The 22,843-nt window shown below is 42.9% G+C and overlaps 1 pseudogene; it reads right to left on the bottom strand.

Annotated features, from left to right (window-relative positions):
* Positions 1 to 3,085: 3,085 nt before the first annotated feature.
* On the bottom strand, positions 3,086 to 21,698 carry LOC121516293 (annotated as a pseudogene).
* Between the last annotated feature and the right edge of the window lie 1,145 nt (positions 21,699 to 22,843).

The following is a 22,843-nucleotide window of genomic DNA, read 5'->3' as shown; positions in this document are numbered from 1 at the left end:
TAGGGTGGTGGGGGCCTAAAGGGGGCAATAAAAGAACAATCTACCCATTCTGCTAGGTCTCCCCCTCCGGTAAAATGGATGACACATGGGGACAGAGAGGACAGAATGAGTCTCTGTGAGTCACAGGATGACAAACATTAGCTAACAAAGTAGCTCTGAAGCTACTTTAAAGCCTATATTCTTATTGCATGAACAACACTTGAACTTCCTCTGACTGTAACAAGAGTTAGAAAAGCTCTCAAACAGAGGCTCATCCTGCAGCTCTCCAGTGAATCGAGCTGGGACAAACCCACAGTGTGTGATTACCTCTGACTCACCCGCCTGTTGGTGCGTGCATGTATGTGTGATCTCCTCCGCTCAGCTCTGCCATGCTTCCTGCATATGTCTCTCTCAGAGTTGCCAGGTTTGACTAATGGCTAAATATGAGTGTCTTCCTGAAGCCCATTCAGCACTGACAGGCCCTGAATGGAGCCAGTATTGGACAGTGCATGGGTCTGTGATGACGCTGTGGAGAGTAGGGAAAGATCTTCAAGACTGGGACTGACAGGTTCTGTGGTAACATTGAAGGAAGTCTTAGAGGAGTTAGCTATTTTGGTTGAAAGTCTGTAGTATTTCAGGAGGGCATACTGCTCTTTAAAAGGTGAATTTTCTCATTTGTAACTTTTTAATGGTTTTATTTATTCCAATTTCTGATCGGTGAACTGTTTTATTTTATTTTAAAGAGCAAAGTCCTTGAGTACACAGAAATGTTTGAGGCTAACACTTAGGGCTCTTTTAAAGGAAAGGGCTTTTAATCTGTTTGTTGTGGTTTTGTGTGATCATTACAGGCATTCTGAAGAGCAGCCGTCAGGCCTGATTCATGAACAGCTCAAATCATCTCCATTCCTCCATCCCCCCGACATCTGCAGCAGAGAACCAAAGCCTGCTCCTTTTGTTTTGCTCAGTGACGTCTCATGGGCTATTTATAGGGTTGTATGTTATTGTGTAAGACCTTGTGGAAAGCACAAAGAGCCTGCCATGATCCCTGCAGAGGCCCCAGGATCTCTGAGAGTAAAACTGTAGAGCATGTGGACCCACTGTGAGAGGATGACACAGAGGGAGGAAATGTATGAAGATGTTTTTCTGCCTTGTTGTTATCACATCTGCTTTCTGTATCCTGATTTTTATTTTTTTTAATTTCCATTATTGATATGCTTGTACATAGTTTACAGAAATAAGGAAAGAGCATTTAATTATTTATCTGTCCTTCTTGAGTTTACATCACCAAAATGGGGGAAAAATATTTAAAAACATACAATTTTCATTTTTCTTTATGTATTTCTGCAGTTGGCATCCAGCTTATTGGTACAGTGCCATCTGTTCTAGTCCACTTTATTCAAAACCACTGTAAGGAACTATAGGATCAAGGTAATAAAGAGCCCAAATCCATCTTGTCATTCATGTTGTGATGAGGGAAGAAAAGAATGGGAAACACAGCAATGTCTATGTAAAAGTCCTAATCTGAAATAATATTATGTTGCCTCTTATTTTGTCTTCACTTCATGCTGTTGAAATTTCTGCACATTGAAGGAGAAGTCTTGATGCGGAGTCAAGATGTCTGGGAAACATTACAAAGCTGAGGACACACTGACTTTAGGTAACAGACAATAAAGCTCCAAGAAAGATAGCAGTAGATGCTTTTCACTAGTAAATCTCAAGAATTAATGGGATAAGAGGTGTAGAAGTTGCCCTTAGTGAACTCATTTGAACTGTACCATGTAAAAAATTCACATATGATAAAGAAATGCTGCAAACACAAGCTTGTTTAAATGATTTCAGAATCTTTTTATTTGAAATGTCAGTGTTCAAGAGAAAATAAAACAGCAATATAAATATTAGCATAAAAATAAGAGTAACACAGGGGTAAAGCGTGGGGCTAAGCATTTGATAAGAAAGATAATACAGCAGGATAGAGTAGTAATAATTCAGCAGCGGACGGACTTACACATATATAATATTTATAATCATTTGTTCTTATGGACAGAAAGAGAATGAGAGGCATTCTTTCACAAATGCACAAGAGAAAATCACCGCAAAAGAACATTAAGAGGTTACAGAAGGATAGAAACATTTCCATATTTTTTTTGTTTTGTTTCTTTAGAGGGTGATAAAAGATAGTAGAGAGAAAATGAACACAAAAATATGCGCAACACATATCACAAGTTAACTAGTCTACGTGTGTCACTTTGTTTACTTATCTAAAGTTATCTTTAATTCTTTATTTACATTGAAGAGTTAGTTGGCTTCCATGGTGCTTAGTTACTACATTGCAACACAAACTGTTGAAGAACATCTCAGGTTTATTCTTTGTTTTTTTTAAACTGTGGTTTTCTTAATTTTCTTGAAAAACAAAATGCAACACATTCCAGTAGTAAGCCACGCCTTGTGGATAGGGACTCTTATTTTGAAAATGTTGGACATGGTCCCTACTGTACAAACTGGCTCATACCATCGACAGGACTTGTGTTTATTTACAGTGGGGGAGAGCCTCACAGGAGCAGGGGGTGCGGGGGGAGGTGAATGGTAGACAGGCTGAGGTTTCTCTTTGATAGAAATGAGGGAGGGATGTTTCAGAGTGGTGTCTCCTCACCAACAGGGACAGCTGTGCCACCCTCTACCTGGGTCAGTGCATTAGAGAAGCTTTAAGGGGTGTCACCAGTGGTTCCTCTGTACATTCAATGGGTAGAGCCAATGTTGTTTCACATCCCTCTAATCTAAACTCAGTCTGTTTGCCCTTCACCACACCCCAACCAGCCCTCTGACCCAGCCTGCAAGCTGCCTTTTCTCATGCAGTTGTCTCTGATGGACAGATGGACGGCAAAGTAAAGACGTCATACCTTATACAAACGAATCCTCTATGCTATAGAATCTTCATCTCCCAAAGAACAAAAACATGTTACTGTGTCACATCAACAAGTTTCTTCAGTACTTCAGGATAGTGAGCGGGGAATACTCTAGTGTCTAGAAACTTCTAAACACTTAAGTTTACCACATCTAAGACTGAAGTGATTGCTACCCCTACTATCTAGTCCTTAGTGCATTTCTCTTTGTTTGGCTCTCGTTAGGGGGGAGTGAGTGAGGGGAGGACATGGGCTGGGTGAGGCGAGGGGAGGGTGAAGGATGCAGGGCAGCAGGACGTGCTTGTGCCCATCTGGAGGTCTTTATACAAGAAGCTGGTCCCTGCTGTTTTACCACCTGCATGGACAGCATGGCTTGGGACTGCATGACAACACGCCCCACCCTCTGCCAGCCCTGCCTCTGGGTGCATGCTCAGGTCATAAAATGTCAAGAGACTTCTTTTAAAAACTATGATTACAAAAGTAGTTTTTCATTTCGCGTCAAGTAAATGCTACATATGCATTTTATTGACCTGTGATTAGAGGGAGGATAGCAAATTCAGGATGTCCTCCTCTTTGCTTTTGCAATGCATAGTTTGCAACTCTAAACTAGAATAAGTGTTCTGAACCTTAAAGAGCATGCAGAAGAGGTTTTAATACCTGTTTAACAGCCGCCTCATATCCACAGGACTTATGCTTTAAGACCCTGCAAGGCTGACCCTATATAAGAATCTAATGGATGGCGAGTAGCGTACTTTACAATAGTGGACTTTCCACCGCAGGGAAAGAGCACAATAAATCCAACATGAAAGACATTAACATTTCAACTCTGAATACATGACTGCGTATACCCTTGGCATCCCAGCAAGGTTCCTTACTCTGAATCTCTTAGTCCAAGCTCATTTGATTTTGCCCAAAACAAACAAATAAAAAAGAATCATTAAAACCCCCCATACCCTGCCAAAAATTATCTACAGACAAAGATTACATGATCAATACACGACCTTTAGCACAGCACAGGTTGACACCAGTAACAGCCTTCAGCACATTCAGATTCTTCAAGACACTCTTTCGAAGACCCATCAACATCGTCCATGTGGTCAAAGTGGTTAGCTGTCAGAATTTAGACCATGGTTAGCATGAGTGACAGCAGAGCAGGGAGATACCTAGTGGGGGGGTATGGGGGGTTGTGTTTCTTATCGGATCAGGCCGGGTTTGTCATTCCTCCACCTCTCTCCGTCCAGCTTTACTTCTTCTCCTTCTTAGTGGACTTCTTCTTGGAGGCGGGGGTCTGAGCGGCCTTGGGGGGCTCGGGCTGGGCAGAGGCCTGGGGCGGAGGCAGAGCCTGTTGGGTGGCCTGCTGGGCCGTGGCCTGCTGCTGCTGGGGGTTGGAGGTGAGGGTGGCTGTGCTGCCAGGGATGTAGACGTTCTGGCGGTAGTCAGGCACGTGCTGCAGGGTGAACTGGGGGCTGTAGCGGGTGCTCAAGCCCATGGTGCCAGGCCCCAAGGTGGCCGTAGCCTCACTCACTTCTGGTGGGAAGAGAGACAGAGTGGGGGAATAAGGGGTGAGGAGGGAGAGGAAAGAGGGGTGAAACTTGTTAGACTACAGGAATTTGAAAGTTTTAGTATGACAGTGTTAAATCTAAGTAGTGAAATGGAAAGAGACCATAAAAGGTGAATAAACTAATTAATTTCTAATCTTCCTTTTATAGTTAAGGAGCTTGACTGGACCATTTAATTTACACACATCCAAAAACACAAAGAAGTATACTGCACTAAATATAGCAGATAGAAAAAGAATAGACAATAAAGGCACAAAAACTGTACAAAAGTTGATTGTGTGCAGTAGTTTTTTATGAACAGGAATGATGAAACTGTTTCTGGTTTTCTCTCACTCTGCCCTGGCTGTGCATGCGCATGACGTAGCTGCTCCTCTCATAATTCTCTCACAGCCCCTGCATTGCAGGGCCAGAGACACAAACGCTCCCTCCCCCATTTTGTAGCTGCTCTCAGCCTATATAAACACGTATGCAGACACAAACTGTCATGCTGACTGCTAACAGCCAAAGCACCGCAGAATGCAGAAATCCATCCTATGTTCTTTAATACATTACTTTAGGATTTTTTTGTCTCTTGTGTTGTGTTTATCAACACGTTATGTTTAGAGGAAGGATGACCTTCAGTATAAATCACATGCTCTGTTGGTTCTTTCCTTCCTGATGGCACCAAATGTTCTTTCTATCTTACTCTGCTGACATGCAGGTCACCACTATGCCCAGGACAGAGCCTTTCCTCTCTTAGACTCAGTTCACTCCAATGGAAAAACATCACACCATGTCCGGTGCAACGTCCAAGATGGGGGAGGGTTTTTGTGTATATGTGAGTAGAGGGAGGGAGATGTTATGTGTCAGTGGTAACAAAAACAGTGGAAACAATGACCAAAGTCACTCATAATTACTGTGTATTTTGTCTTTAGATGTTGTAATATTCAGTGTTACTCAGCTCTCATACAGGATAAATATTAGGTGTATTTTCCAAGATATTATTTAGGCTTTCATACTTACAGCCTGAGAGTGAGACTGTGTTTTCCTGCACCAACTGCAGGAAAACAGATAAAGGAAGGTAAAGGTGATGTGAAATAGGGGAATCAGTTTACATAAACGTGCAGGTTGTGTTTTATATAACTGTTCTTCTAAGTCAGAATTCCCTTGCTTATGATATAACACTGCATGTGATTAGTATGTACAATGGAAACATGCATCACCATCATGTTATTGATTCAAACACGTAAGTTGTACTGTTCATAAGAGGAGCTGCGGGTAGTTATATGCACTGACTTAATATAATTCCAGGTCTCTTCTGCATGTTATTTTAGCATACAACCACAACATGGAAATATCAATGTGGGCTCAGAGAACTACATCAATGAGCGAGTCTGCTTTGCTGCCCTCCAACCAAACAGAAACCTAAATAAAACTGGCCCTACCCACGCACACTCAATAAGTGTGTGAAGAGCTAGTGAGAGGTTTGGAAAGAGACAAACTGATAGAGGATAGAGGAAAAGATGAGGTGGTATAGGACTCACCGTTAGCTGCAGCCATCAGGGCCTGGAGCTGCTCAGCCTCAGTCGGGGGCTGGGGCCAGGGGCCAGTTCCCATGGCAACCTCGGGTCCTCCAGTAGCCCTGTGGTGAAAAGGAGGAAAGAGCAAATGTAACTAACTGGTGCATCATCCTCTCCTGTGTGTTGTGTGTTTAGCTGACTGGTTTGACAGTTGGTGGTTTATGGTGTAAAGGCAAAGCAGCTGACGGTGAGGTACACAGCCTGTAGGCAGCAAGGATAACAAGGAGGATGTAAAGTTTACAAAACAGGGTGTGTCTCAAACAAACACGCACTTCTTAACACACTTGTTCAAAGGCACGTACAAATGTGTCTGCACACAGACACAGCAGCAAGCGTGTTCAGCTTTCACTCACAGTAAACACTGTACAACACTCACACTCTCTGAAATGGCCATGGGTGTCTAGTAAATATCATTAAATATTTAATGATCCCCCTTTAAAGGAAATAGCTGTCTGCATAGTCACACACGTAGCGCTCAGTGAGCACTGAACATTTCCATCTGGGCAAACTTCACCTTCAAAGGCTTGTTTATTTAAAGTCGGAAATTTGCATGCAGGGAGAACAGAGGAGAAAGCAGACCTGAGATCTTTAGTGCTCGCTGACTTATTTCCATTCCCACACCTGTGACACAGCGACACAAGCTCTACAACTAAAGTCTTTAATCCTGACTCTTCTCCTGTTTCCAAAATGATAATGAACCTCAACCTCTGGATCTGTAATAGCACCTTTTAATATATAATTAGACCACAGATACAGTCATGATATGACAAAGAAGAATGCCACAACACTGCATTAACAAGCAAAAAAAAGTCACAGAAGAATAATTTTGGATGCTGCTTCTAGAGCAGGGATCACCAACCTGTAGATCCTGATCTTCTGGTAGTTATTAGAGACATTCATGTAGATTGTCAACACCAGATATATGAGCTTCATTTACAAAATAGACAGGAAGTTGTTGAATCCAAATTGTACCTTTACCATGTTCAAAACTGCCATTCTATTCATAAAATGCAGAAATGTTGATTTCAAACATATAGAGTAACAACTTTAAGATTGAAAATAAAATCCCACCACTAATGCATTTAATTCCTTCTCTTTTCTCACTTTCAAAGACCAAAGACTGCATCTACCAGCAAGCTTAAATAATGGTTCAATTAAATTATATCATCTGAAGAGTAAATTTTTGTCACTGAGTTTTGCGTGGGTAGATCTAGCTTTCTCTGTTACCATCACATTGAATCTTTGGTGGGAAAAGGTTGGTGACCACTGTTCTAGAGTAATTACAGAGAAAAGAAATGTACGTATCGTTCCACTACAATCTTACCACCCTAAGTTGTGTGCATGTGAAGGCAATAAGCCTATATGGCTTAACTGACTGTTTTGAGTAATAACAAACCACCTGAGAGCATTGAATAGAACATCTCTGGCCTGTGGGAACATATGTAAAAGGTACAAGTACATCTCCAAAGAGAACTTTAAAATCACCCATCAGAGATTTGAAGGAAAAGAAGGAATCAGAGCCATCTCTATGGATGGAGTATTAATAAGTAAAAAATGACTTTATGTACATGGTGCTGTCCTAACACATTATGTACATAGTGTAAAATGTGTCATTCTTGGCACTGATAATTAACAGAATAAAAATGGTGTGCCTTGTGCCATAGATAAGGGAAACAGTGAAAAAATAACTTTTAACAGAAACAAGGGATTTGAGAGCAGGTTGCCAGGCCTCATGGCTAAATCTCTTTTCAGTTTTGTGCCAGAAAGACTCGCACAGAGAATCACATGTAAATCCTGAGCAAGGCAGACATGACAACCATGCTGTCTAAGAGCAGGGACGGTAAAACAAAGGCAACCATTTTGTCTCATCACATCCCTACAGATAAAAAGGAATGCTTCATTTGTGCTAAATTAGCATGTTTCTGTACTATCACATCCTGTGGTTGTGCTTAGCACTTCCTGTGGTCAGGGTTATCACTTCCTGTGGGTAAGATTGTGAATTGTGGTTCAGAGAGAGGTGTCTAGACGGAATTATCGGTTTTCCTCTGAAACCTTACATGACACGTTTTTCTCTGGGTGTTGTTTAGCAGAAAAACCACCTAGACCATTGGTTCTCAACTTAGGGCTGGGACCCAACTCTGGGTCATGGAGCTGATTTCAGTGGGCCACAGATATGTGCCTGATAAAAAGTTGGAGTGGTCTTTTATTTTGGAGGACATGTTCTTTCTACAATGTTGTGTGCATGAAATAGAATGGCTCTTTCTTAACACTACCACAGTAGATCTTAGTGCTGCTATTAAAGGACAAAAACGAAGATAGATAGAAATACAGTGTTTGTTTTTGTGCAGCCAGTTTAACTTTGCCAAAACACAGAAGAAGGTCATTAGAAACAAACTGTTTTTCTTACATTGGGACAAGAATGGGGCAGAAAGGTCAATGCTCTGCCTTCATTTTAGAAGTTACAATGTTACAATGTCACAATGTCATTTAGCAGACGCTTTTGCCTAAAGTGATGCACAGCTGAGAGTGAGTACCACACAAGCAAAAATCTAGATAGGAGGAAACAACATCAGTAAGTGCCACAAAGTGTGTCAAGTCCATTTGGAAGCAGGTGCTGCCATGCAGTGTTAAGAAGTGAAACAACCTGCTTATAAATGTATAAATAAATGCAAACTTTCAAAGATGACTTTTGTGCAGAGGTATTTGTGATGCTGACATACTGATGCTGTTTTTTTTCCATCTCAAGTCCAAACTGCATTGTTTTTTCATTAGATAAAGTGGTTGGAATTTTTCTGAAATTTGGGTATCAATTTGTCACCAAAGAGGTGGTGTGGGTCCCGTAGCTAGCAGCTGAAACTTCAAAATTATGCTGCATGCTGACATCAGTCTCATGTAGCTGTTGACCTCAAGAGTCAAACACAAGAGCTGGTTATCTTATTATGGAACTTTCTCACCTCATACAGGTGTTATAAAAGAAAGGATCAAGAAATATCTGCCTGCACTGTCCAGTTTTGTAGTCATTCAGTGGATAAATCACATGAAAAAGCCACGTGTGGTGATGTTGAGCTACAATCATCACAGACATACATCAAAGAAGCATTGTGTGGTGAGCCAGTCTTGTAGAAGAAGTGAAAACAGGAGCTCTCAGACTAGAATGACTTCATGTAAAGCAATAGCACACAAACAAGGCAGAACAAATCTACAAAACACTGCACGCAAACTCAAAAGTGTAACAATCCTTTTCTATGCCACAGCAGGCATTGTGGCCTATGCACATCGATCAACAAACCCCATCAAACTTTTAGGGAGACTAACAGAAGCTATGGGTTAGGTACATCTACACACAGCACAGCACTTAACTGCAGTGCACTACCTAAAAAAATCATACCAGTCTCTGCTCCTAACAGCTCATCTGCGATCAGCTTCCTCTGAACACCAATCAGCTGCTAAGAACAGAGAATGATCATACAGCACCTATGTCTAAGTCTGTACCTTGTCCCATTCTTCGGCGTCCATCGTATGTGTGTACCGTATGGCATGTGGGGACTAAAAACACAACAAGTTATAAAGTCTGAACAAAATCATTGTGGTTTGACTGAAACGCAGAGATACTCTAGATCTCAGTGGAAAATATGCAAGACTGTCATTACTTTTCTTTTCCTGCAACACTAACATGAATTAATCCAAGTGCAGTGGTGTGTGTGTGTATCTGACATTTTCCTCTCTGCCACAGCTGGTTTGTTTCAAGGGAGAAGACTGACTCATAGACTGTGTGGTGCAAATCACTGTTGTAAAATCTCTTACTGCATGTACTCCATTTTAAAACACGCAACATGAGCACAGCAAACAGACACCACCAACCCAAATTCTCACTGAAACACACAACTGAAATAGGTAGAACACCCTTCACCTCCTGTCTTTTAATAGGTCAGCCACTGGTGTTAAAAATCAAATGTAAAATGACCCATCTGTACAATCTCTCACATGAAAAGAGAGCAAGAAGGATAAAAACTCTATCCCATCCCCCCACTAGCTGTGGTCCCCTTCCCTCATCAGTAGTACTGAGTGATGGCGCACAGGCTCAGAGAGTGCAGAGAGGAGAAGAGCAGAAGGGGGAGGGGGAGTGGAGGCTGCGGCAGCCATTTTATAAAGCAGCCTGCAACCAGGCAGAGATGCTCTTTCAAGAGTGTGCAGCAAAAAATTTACTGAGCACAATCATGAATCCATGGGCAATCATAAATTAAATCTGTGTAGCTCAAATGATGGTTGCATTGAGTCTTTGATGACTTCTGTATCTTTTATTCAGCCTCCTGCAGGCAGTGAGCTCTTACAGTTACTACACTCACTACCATCCCCCTCCTCCTTTTATTTCCCATCCTATATCACTCTCTGTCTTTACTGTAAGCTCGCCTTGTGCACCATAACATGTCGCTGACATTAACAGGAGTTTCATCATAGTGTGTGTGAGTTGCTCAGTCTACTCACCCGCTTGGTCCAGGTCTCTGTCCCTGTGTGAAGCGCCAGTCATTGTTGGGGGGCTTTTGCTGTGAAAAGAAATGAAGATGCAACATGAATTCTCTGTTTCACTGAAACAACAGCTGGAAGCATCTCAGGTGTTCAAGGGATGTGAGTTTGTTGCTAACAAATGTGTTTGTTTGTGTATGTCTTTGATGCTGGAAACCATTTCTGGACATGTTTTTTTTACAGCTGGCAACAGATCTGTGTATGCTCAGGCATCCATGTTGTTCCAGAGCAGTGGAGCATAAATGCTGCAGAGGAGGAGCACATACAAATGCACACAAACAAAAAAAAGTGAAGCTGTGCTTCTAAAATAAAACTTACAAACAAGAGGGCAAACATCACATATCTGAACAATCATTGAAAAAAACAGTGTTGTACACTCTCATGGTGAAACATTACAGCTTGTAGTTAAATCAGATGTCCAAAGGAGTTACATGTTTAAGGGAGTTTCTCATGAATGACTACAAAGAGAGTCCAGGATACTTTATTTGACACATCAGGCAAACCAGCCTGACACTTGTGATACTTTTTGATGGACTGATATTTAACTACCACTGTGGTCCTGCAGTGATAACGCCTCCTTCATGCCTCTGCATGTCTTTGCCTCTCTCTATTAATGTCTCCGATCTGACTGCACTCTTGTTCGTCTCTACCTCGCTGGCCATGCCAGCATGTCTCTTCCATCTCTCTGGCCCTTTCCCTCTCTCTCAGCCTCTCTTGTTGTGCAGTGATGCAGTGAATAGACCCCTGGCCTGGCTCCAGATTCTACCGCCTAATCGACACAAGAGCTCCCTGGAGAGAGAGGCTAGCAGGACGATGTGCTGCATTATTAAAAGAGCTGTTCTACCCAAGGGAATGATGGAGAGAAGCAAGAGAGCAGGAGAGACAACAGAAAGAGAAATACCTATACAAAAACAACAGTATTGTTGGTGACCATCATTGATGAAATATGCTTAGGATTACAGGAAAACAAGGAACAAATTAATCAATGAATGGTGAAGTATGGTACATTTTGTTAAAGCGTGGAAGTGGAAAACACTCAAACAAGAATCATTCCATAAAAACAACAGTGAAACTCAAAGCTACTTATCAAGAGGAGTTAAAAGGGGACTGTGGTTTATTGTCCTCGCTGACAAGGACTGTAAAGGACACTACAAAGTCTAAGAGGAAGAGTGCAGATGTAAAAGTGAAAGATAACATGTACAGGAGCTGTACAGCGATCAACAATTACTAAAAAACTCTTTCAGTGATTGAGAGTCAATTGTAAAAGCTCCCAGAGGATTACATTTTACTGTAATCTTCAAAAGGTCAGTTTTATTCCGGTGGTCACTCAACACGTCAGTCAAGTCTTCAACACTTCGAAAGAAAAAAACAGAAAGAGATAAAAAAAGAAGTCAAGTCTACTCAGTTACAGTATGTCCCCACAACAAAACTCACAGAGTTTTCATTACAACATAAAACCAAAATGGATCACAGGAGGCAAATATGTTTGAACTCTTATCACCAGAGCGTGGTCGATGTTTATCTAAAAATGGACTCAGAGACAAGTATATGTGCGTGGGCAAGTAAGTCTGTCTGAGCTTCAGTAGGAGACAAAAAGATCAGCGCTGAGAGCAGGCAAACATCCACAGTGAGGCCCAGCATTCCAGCTGTGTGACTCGCTTTTACCACACAAACACTCACAGACACACTCACGTCATTTCCAAGGTCAGATCACTGCAAGGGTGTAGGCATGTGGAATAAAGGGTAACTGACTGTACTGGACTATTGGCACTGCTCCTCATTACTGTATGCTTCATTGATGAAATGTATATTTCACAATGCATAGGTCAGACGACATTTCTAGGAACTAGAAAAGCACTAGGAGCTTGCAGACCTCTGCCATTAGCCCTGTCTCCCAATAGTAAAAAATCATTTAAAAAATTCATGGCTCCAGATGGTGATCCAGATCAGTCCCAAAATCTAATCAGTTCTTCCTTATAACATTTCTGACATTTCCTGAAAATTTCATCAAAATCCATCTGTAACTTTTTGAGCTATGTTGCTAACAAACAAACTAACTAACAAACCCTGCTGATCACATAAATTCCTTGGCGGAGGTAAAAAAAAAAAAAAAAAAAAGAAAAAAGTTATGGAAGGATCAGAATAAACTGATATTAGCTTCAGCTGTTCAAGGCACAAAGTCTCTAAAGAACATTAAACCCTCAAAGTAGATGAGATGAAGACATTCAAAAAGCACAGGGATTGTTTTATAGTGCATGTTCAATTTAAAGACAGGAAAAAGAAAAATAGGTCAAATAGACTACAGATAACCAGTGGAGAGAGATGAAGGGATTACAGCTCTGTGAGCCTGAATCTCATCCAGAAGAAAGATTCTTATTCCATCCTAGAAGCTTTAGTAATGTCAGTCCTCTTCCCTCTCTTAAAAGTGGACTATCAAGCTTGCTAGGTGAACTAAAGAAGACTGAGCGCTTTGGCTAAAAACATATCATTCATTGTAACAACTATGATCTCGTGATGAGACAGATATTCACGGTGGGGTTTAGGCAGACGGATCAACATGTGGGCACATCTGGACCTCACCCATCATGTTTAAGAGCATACAAATGTGAACTATGCTAAAAACACCTAGTTTCACCTAGAAGTAAAAGATATCCTATCTCCTTTTCTCTCTGACAGGAGGGAAAAATGCAGGAAAACACTTCCTGCACACAGAAATGTCCATCTGGTACTCCTTGTGGGAGATTCAGTTGTCTAACAGACGTATTTTACACTGATGTGAAGAAAACACAGTGCTCTGTCTGAAAAGAGGAAGTGGTGTCTATTTTTGTGCTGTTAAAAAAAACTCCATGAACAACAACCTAAAGGACAGTTACTGCATGATCCAGTTAGTCATAAATGTAGCTATATTGTCATAAGAGGTGTGTTTACGAAACACATGGCTCTGTGACTATTCATATCCTACTTTAAATCTTGTTATACTCCTACAGTGGTGGGGATAGAGAGACATAGATAAGAACAACTTTTTGGTCAGACTCATGACATCATCATCATGGAATCCTTTCTCTTATTTTCAGTTCTACATGCTAAAGACTAAATGGATGCTTTGATTTGATTTTCTTTCTCCATCTCACAGTAAAACTGCGTGTGCCAGAACAGCAAACTGTAAACGAATAGAGGACACAAAGAAGGAGAGTGGGAAGAGACTGATAATCGAGGGCTAAGGCCCCAGGGTCCTACTAAAGTTACACACCACTGGAGGAGTCCTTGTGCATGATGTTTAGAACACACTGTCTCACATGCAAGCACATAAACACCCTAAGTGATGACTGCTGCCCTAAAGCCTTTATAGCCTCTGCCGTCTGTCGCTGTGGCACACGTGCGTAAAGTCATCCTTCCTGTCCCTTTATCCGTCTCTTGCTTTCTATTCCTCTGTTGTCCTCATTGCACACGTGTCACTAGAGCAGAGAGACAGATGGTACCCTGCTGACCTCAGGGACAACCTAATTCAGCACATAGAGAGAGTTTCTACGCAATACATAGCCATGAGGGCTCTCTCTGGTAACTAAACAGACTCAAGGGTAAATCCTGATGCGTAAAGAAATGGTTTTCACCAGTTACCTTTAACATAACAGGACTGAAGATCAAAGTAAAGATGAAGCAGAAAGGATGAGAAAACTTTCTTTTTTATGTAACTCCTGTGAATCCCTATTGTCAGGGTGTTGCTGGCCAGTTTTGATAACTGAGTGCTTATGTTGCATAAAAACTCGAAATAGCTTGTCAGAGTTTGGAAGGGACATCTAAAACTCAGGATGTAAAAGTAAAAAAAAAAAAATTCTTAATAGATACACAGCACAGCCTCACTCCTGATATTCTAAGTCCTGGAACCAATCACCAAAGGTTCAGAGGACAACAGGAAGTCAAGGGTCATACCACTGACCCCATGAATTCCTGTTTTCAGCCCCTGCTTTATTCTTTGACTCTGTCTCTCCACTCCTCTCACCATTTTGTTTCCTCAGCCCTTTTCCTCTCCTTCAGCCCACATTTCTCTCTGTGTCATCCTGTTCTCTCGCCCAGTCATTTCCCTGAGCCAACACTGCAGGACAAATTTTCATCTGTTTGTCTCCACCCCTCCATCTGTTAAGGACCTCTTCTGTCTCCTCTTGTCTCCTTTACTTAGCCACTACTTCAGCTAAATCCAGCTTCCTTCGTTTTGCATGACTCTCTTTATCATTAGCTTTCTTTTATCAGTTTCTTTCTGCCACTAGTTTCTGGAATCACAGATAGTAACTTCATGTCCTAGCCTCAGGGCCAGATTAAATATTAAGCCTGAAAGTGAAGTAGGACAACAGAGCTTTGAGAGATTTCTCACAACAGAGAGAAAGAGCATACTGCTAAAAGAGCAGACACAAGAACTGCAGAGCTACGTGACTGAAGACATCTAGTATTTACTCATTTGTTTTGCTGTCAAACTATCATAATGTCAAAACTATTTTGAACAGATAATGAAACACCTATATTGCATTTATCCTGCATATTCCACCAATGCCATGTTTGCTATCCCATGTAATCCCTCACCTCACTGGCTGAGTTCATAAGGTGCTTCCTGCTGAGTGTCATGTTGAGGGTGTTGTTGTGACTCAGCATGGGAGTCTTCATAAATACAAAGTCACTCCGGCTGGATATGGTGGAGTAGCAGGGCCTGTAGGTGCGTGTGTGGGGCTCCTGGGGACCTCCCACCACCTCCATGTAGCGAATTGGTCCATCAGTATTGAGCTGCAGGTGTAGATCCTTGCTGGGCCTCTGATGGTAGCGGCTGGACCTGTGGCGTCCATAGCAACAGCAGTCAGAGTCTCCCAGCCCTGGGTCACGATGCCTCAGGCAGCGTACCATGAGGATGACAAAGGTGATGAAGGACACAGCTGACACGCAAGCTAGAGAGATGATGAGGTACAGGGTGATGTCTGACATTCCTGTACGATGGTAGAAGGGTGTGTGGCGAGGGCTAGCTGGAGCATCAATAGCTGTGCTTTTCTCATCCAAAGTTACTGTAATATTCACAGAAGTGGACTTAGGTGGGTCTCCATTGTCCTGAATGATGACCATTATGTCATAGTTTGAGCCAACTTCCTCCTCAGCCCACTTGCGAGCTGTGCGGAGCTCACCACTGTGTGCCCCGATACGAAACATGCCAGCGTTTGGTCCAGGGGCGATGGAGTAAAATAACCATGCATTGTGCCCGCTGTCTGCATCCACCCCTACAAGTTTATTTATGAGGTGTCCTGCACCAGCAGATGGGGGCACAGTGAGCTCTAATCTTTTGTCTTTTGGGTAGGAGGGGTGTACAAGCACTGGTGCATTGTCATTTACATCCACCACAAACACATGCACAGTGACATTTGCTGTCCGAGGGGGCACCCCAGCATCCCGGGCCTGCACCTCAATACGGAAAGCGTTAAGCTGTTCATGATCCAGAGAGCGCATGCTGTAGATGTGGCCACTCTCTGGGTTTATATAGACGTAGGAGGAGATGGGGGATCCCTGCACCATGCTGGACAGGATAGAGTAGGAGATGCGAGCATTATCTCCCAGGTCTGGATCAGTGGCTGAAACAGCAGCGATGGGGGTACTGGGAGCATTGTTCTCTGGGATGTCTACAGAGTATGAAGGCTGAGAGAAGGTGGGGGCATTGTCATTTACATCAGAAAGCTTTACTACAAAGGTTGTTTGTGATGAGAGAGGAGGGGTTCCAGCATCAGTGGCCTTGATGACAACTGTGTACTCAGGGACAGTCTCACGGTCCAGGTTCCCAGCAGTGGTGAGGCTGTAATGCATGCCAAAAGCTGAATTTAGTTTGAATGGCAGACCTGGTTGGATTGAAAGTGTCACCTTCCCATTGACCCCAGAGTCCAAGTCCCGAGCACTGATGAGGGCTATCACAGTCTCTGGTGCTGAGTCCTCCCTGATAGGACTGGTCAGTGACGTCAGTGTCACCTCTGGTGCGTTGTCATTAGCATCAATGATGTCAACTATGACATTACAAGAACCCTCCAAAGCAGGAGAGCCACCATCTCTGGCCTGTACTGTGATGTGGTATTGAGTGGCCTTCTCATAATCCACGTCTCCCTTCACACGGATCTCTCCGTTTTTAGAATCCACACTGAATAGATTAAGGACGCGTTCTGGTGTGTATTTACTAAACATGAAGGATATTTCTCCATTGTTACCGGAATCCGCGTCAGAAGCGTTCAGTTTCGTTACTAAAGTGCCCCGTGCAACGTTTTCTAATAGCCTTACATTCTTCACCGCCTCGTCAAAGACTGGCGCATTGTCATTAACATCCAGAATTTTAATGAGCAGGAGTGTTGAGCCAGATTTCTCTGGCTGACCCCCATCAACAGCAGTGAGCAACAGGCGAAAGGAGGCCTGCGTCTCCCTGTCCAGAGATTTATCCACCACCAGCTCTGGAAACTTACTTCCATCACTTTTAGTTTCCACATTCAAAGTAAAAAAGTCATTTGCTGCAAGATGATAAGTGCGTAAGGAGTTGGTCCCAACGTCTGGATCGTGTGCGCTCTCCAGACGGAACTTTGTGCCCGGCGCTGCTGCCTCTGATACTTCCAAAGAAATGTTGCTTGTTGAAAACAGCGGTGCGTTATCATTCACATCCAAAATGTCCACCACAACGCGATGAATGTCTAAAGGATTCTCCAAAACTATCTGGAGGTGAAGTGAGCACGCTGAACTTATTTCACACAGCTGTTCCCTGTCTATTTTCTGTTTAATGACCAACTCGCCGGTTTCTTGCTTTACCTCAAAATACTGCGTTGTGGATTCTGAGACGACCCGCAACCTCCTCTGAACCATCCGCTGAGCAGTAAGACCCAAATCTTTAGCAATGTTTCCCACGACAGAGCCCGGGTTTAGTTCCTCCGACACGGAGTAGCTGAGCTGAGCGGATGCAGAGGAGAGGCAAGCCAGATAGAGGCAAAGCCTCCACAGCCTCCCTCCTCCGGAGCGCTTTCTCTGTCTAGAGTCCATTGTGCTGCGCTCCGAGGATCGGAGAAGGGAAAAGTTTTCAAGTCCACTTTTTCAACGTAATGTATCCATTGTAAAGTTAAAACGAGGCAGCCAGGCTCGATGGAAAACATTTCCGCTTCAGAAATAGAGCGATGGGAAGTTTTGACGTGATCATTACTGCGTCTTTTACAAGAAAACGAGATGGAAATCAAAGTTACTGTGCTCCTGTGAAACTCTGCTCTGTGTCCTCCGCCTCACTCCCCTCGTGGGCGGGGAAGAACCACAGAGACCTGCCCTCTCATTGGAGGAAAGAGCAGGACCAACCCTGTTACAGAGCTATCACACTCACACAGTGAAAACTTTCCAGTGACTCCACTTCCACTGACAGGAAAGGATCAACTCCACACTCATCCAAAAAGTTTTAGAGATAGCGACAGCCGGAGAGACCTTTAATCAAGACTGAAAACATCACTGGAGCATGATCTGACCAATAACATGCCAGCAAACTGACATCCTTAGATGAGTCACACACTCTCATTGAAAACATCTCTCGGTCAAAACAGCCACTAATAAAGCGGCTGTTATTTATAGTAATACTATTTGCTTCCGCAGGGGGGCGGGGTTTCCAAACTGGTTACCCTCCTGCACTTACTTTTACTTTACTTGAGACTTTTGAAAGGCTTTCATTGTGACTTTTAGAGATCACACAAATGTAGAAAACAACGAAAGACGTGAAAATATCACACAGAGAAAACTTCAATAATAAAGCATGGCGGTAAAGAGAAGAAAATACCGTAAGCAGGAAAAGAGGTGATATGAAACTAATCTCATGTAGCCTTCAAACACTGGAATTAAAGATCAAAGATTAAAAAAAAGCCTGAGATCACGATAATGTTCACAGGTAACTCACTGACAGATATGATACTTTTTCTTCAAGCTCACTCGCATAGATTGAATGATACCAGTTTGATAAACAGGCCAGCAGCGAACAAACTCTTTACTTCAGTCTAGATTATCATGAGATGACTTAAGGAAGCTCCCTTTGATATCAGAGAAGAAAAAAAAATCCTGTCAAGCTTAAAACAGGAAACATGACTCTATGGCACTTAGCAAGAAAACAAAGGACTAAATCGGTTCTGGAGATTCAGACTCCTTTGGCAAGCCGTTTTAACATTTAAAAGTTAAGTTTGACTATCCAGAATTCAAATTGTAGATATCTGTAATTCAATTTCGCCTAGTCAAAAAGAACATTTCAGATATCCGAAAATACATTCTGCCTATTCAAAATTGTCATTTAAGATATCTACAACGTCATTTTGACGAGGCGAAATGACGTCACTTTTGCCATTCATGTGAATGGGGTTGCCATTTCGGATATCCACAGTGTGAATTATGGATATCTGCAAATGAATTGTAGATATCTGTAATTTTAATTCAAGATATCCCTAATTACATTTTGACTAGGCAAAATTAGAATTACAGATATCTTGAATTGTATAAAACTGATGCGAATTAAAGATATATGTAATTCCAACCATTCAGTAACGGTACCATATAGAAACGCATAACAATAGAAAAATAGAAAGAGATAGAACACAAAAGGTTCTTCCTATCAAATAATACAAATGAAAAGGTGAAATAGTTGAGGTATTTTAATAGGAAAATTTATGGACATTTTATAAAGAATTTCCCTAGAGGTGTCCTGCTCACCTGCTGGCTCTCAAAGGTCCAGGTGCTGTCGGGCAATGACGCATCCAGGACACTGATGACCTCCTTGAAGTCACTGGTGCTGCTGGGTTTGATCAGAGTGAAATCACTGTACTCTGACATGGGAGACATACAGGACCTGAACGACTGACTCTGAGACAACATGTCTCCTCCCAGGACCTCCACGTACTTTATGGGTCCATCAGTGTTGAGCTGAATCTGCAGGTTTCTGTTGGGGTTCTTGTAATCGTCACAGTCGCTGCGTCTGGTGCAGCAGCTCGCGCTGCTCCTGCTGTTCCTCATGCATTTCACCATCAGGACCAGAAATGTCACCAGAGACAGCACGGACACCGAGGCCAGAGACAGGATCAGATAAAGGGTGATTCTGCCGTTTTTCTTGCTCGGCTCGGTCGCCTTCTGTCGCAGGTCCAAGATGGGCTCGTGGAGGCCGTCCTCCAGCAGGATGGACACCGTGACGGTGGCCGACTGGACCGGCTCCCCGTCGTCCTTGATCTCTATGAGCAGTCTCTGGGAGAGTCGTCCTGCTCGGACACAGCGCGTTTAGTCCTCACCTCCCTGTGTACAGATTGACACTGAACAGAGACGCGTCCGTGGCCTCCGACACCTTGTAGGAGATCCACGCGTTGTGGCCCGAGTCTGCGTCCACGGCCGTCACCTTGGTAACCAGGTGACCCGCTTCGCGAGCGGTGCATCCTCTGATGAGACAGGGAGCCCAGGGCAGCGGAGGACGGGTAGATCACAGCGGGGGCATTGTCGTTCTGGTCCAGGATAAAAACATGGACTGTGGCGTTGCTGCTCAGAGACGGAGAGCCCTGGTCCCTGGCCTGGACCGGAATCTCAAACACCTTCAGTTTCTCATAGTCAAACGAGTGCATGCTGTAGATGCTGCCGTTATCTGAGTTGATGTAAACATAAGAGGACACTGAAACGTCCTGCACTTTGGAGTCCAGGATAGAGTAAGAGAGTTTGGCATTCTCCCCAAAATCCAGGTCAGATGCTGACACCGAGTACAGAATAGAGCCCGGGACTCCATTCTCTTTCAAATACACATTATAGGAGGGCTGAGTGAAGACAGGAGGGTTGTCATTCACATCAGTGATGCTGACAGGTATAGTTTTCTTACTGGACAGAGGAGGAGAGCCTGAATCAGTGGCTGTGATCTCGATGTTATACTCTGAGAAACTCTCTCTGTCTAGAGGACCGCTGGTTACCAGGGCGTAATTATTAGAAAATGACGGTTTAAGAGTGAAAGGAGAGTCGCTGGGAAGATTCAATGTTACCTTTCCGTTATCTCCAGAGTCAAGATCTCTCGCGCTGATCAAAGCCACCACTGTGCCACCAGGTGCGTCCTCACGCACTGGCTTTGGTTGAGAAGTGAGGACTATTTGTGGAGTATTATCATTAAAATCAGTGATGTCAACTTGCACGCGACAGTGGCCCTCCATTTCAGGGCTACCCTTGTCTTTAGCAATAACATCAATGTCAAATGACTTTGTAATTTCATAGTCAAGCTCCCCTTTCAGAGTGATTTCCCCAGTAATAGGGCTAATATCAAACATGGACAATACAGAATCTGGTGTCCGAGAGCCAAACGAGAACTCAATTTCACCATTCAAGCCTTCATCTGCGTCTGTTGCCTTAGGCTTTATAACAACAGTCCCCTTCATGCTGTTTTCTCCCAGGGTTACTTTGTAAATATTTTTCTCAAACACGGGAAAGTTATCATTTATGTCAAGCACATGGATGGTTATTTGTGATGTTCCGGATCTTACTGGATTCCCACCGTCTAAAGCTGTTAGTAACAGTCTGTGAACTGCTTTTTTCTCTCGATCCAGAGGCTTCTCTAAAACAAGTTCAGGCACCGTCTTGCCCCCTTCAATTTCTTTAATTTTAAGAGAACAACAATCGTTTTTACTCAGAGTATATGTCTTGAGTGAATTGCTACCAACGTCAGGGTCCGTTGCGCTCTCTAAAAGAAAACGTGTGCCGACCGCTGCTGATTCGGCTATTTTTAGGGAGAGCTCGGGGGAAAGGAAACTTGGAGAATTGTCATTTATGTCTCTGATTTCCACCTCTATTCGGTGTAACTGCAGCGGGTCCTCAATAACAACCTGCAGAGGTAGAACACAGCTGGCGCTCTGTCCACATAAAGCCTCTCTGTCTATCCTGTCATTCACCACCAGCTCGCCCTTCCCCGCATCCACACTGAAATACTGCTTACCAGCCTCAGAGGCGACACGCAGCTTACGATCAAAAATGTCTGCGAGTCCAAGACCCAGATCTTTGGCTAGATTTCCGACCACAGAGCCCTGTTTGAGCTCCTCCGGGATGCTGTAACGAGTCTGAGCGTCTATTGTAATCCACAAGAGAAAGAAATGAAGCCACCAAAGCGCCTGCCATCTCCAGTCTCTGTATCCTATTGTCTTCATCATCCCCAATTCAGTGAAATACATCACAACCAATCGACAAGAACAGAAAACACAATGTCAAAAATCCATATTCCAAGAACGTGATATAATCCGTAAACAGGATGCATGTCCATCGTCAAAGGTGAAAACTAAGACAGTAAAATACTAAGAGAATATAGATCAAACTCTCTCCCCTGGTTGAGCATTGTGGTTTTGGTGCTGAAGCTGCATGGGGGAGGGAGTAGATCTCTTTGTACAGTTCTGAGTGCTATTGGTGCACAGCATCCACCCCTCTTATCCAATGAGAGACGGACTGAGCATCATCATAGAGAGACACAAACCGTCTGCCACATTCAGAAGAGGGATGTAAAAAGGTATGCTGGTTTATACTTCCAAGATGTATATAAGGAATTAAACACTGATTTTATTTAAAAAAAAAAAAAAAAAAAAATAGCGTACAATTTGAAAACAGCAGCAAAATCTTGTTTGCTTATATTAATTATAATTCGTCTAAAAGGATTATTTTACAGAAATCAAAAATCAAATAAACATAAAATCAAATAAAATATTTATGAAGCTAATTTAGTAAATTCTCTTCTCATGCATTGCCATGAGAACAATAACCATAAATCTATCACTGAGCACTGTTTAAGCCTCATATATCACAGTCGCTGTCCAGACCTGTGGTGCTGAAACACTCAGCTCTACAATATATTCGGCTTCCAACACACTCTCCCTGTTTATCAATAACGTTTAAGCAAACGGATGTTATTAGCCAGAATTGATATCTATTTCTCTAACTGAATTCAGATTCATCCTCGAATATTATAGCAGTTATAAGGAGAATATGTTAAACCTGCTTGTAATGATGTGTGCAAGCAAAGGTCTCGACGTTAACAAAAGCTGTGTACAAAACTCTGTATGTTGTTATATTTTCGACTCTCTGCTCACCTGCTGGCTCTCAAAGGTCCAGGTGCTGTCGGGCAAAGACGCATCCAGGACACTGATGACCTCCTTGAAGTCACTGGTGCTGCTGGGTTTGATCAGAGTGAAATCACTGTACTCTGACATGGGAGACATACAGGACCTGAACGACTGACTCTGAGACAACATGTCTCCTCCCAGGACCTCCACGTACTTTATGGGTCCATCAGTGTTGAGCTGAATCT

Source organism: Cheilinus undulatus, linkage group 10, assembly GCF_018320785.1.
Source record: "Cheilinus undulatus linkage group 10, ASM1832078v1, whole genome shotgun sequence".
Taxonomy (NCBI): Eukaryota; Metazoa; Chordata; class Actinopteri; order Labriformes; family Labridae; genus Cheilinus; species Cheilinus undulatus.
The sequence above is the reverse complement of the archived record's forward strand: the minus strand, read 5'-3'. Positions and strand labels throughout refer to the sequence as shown.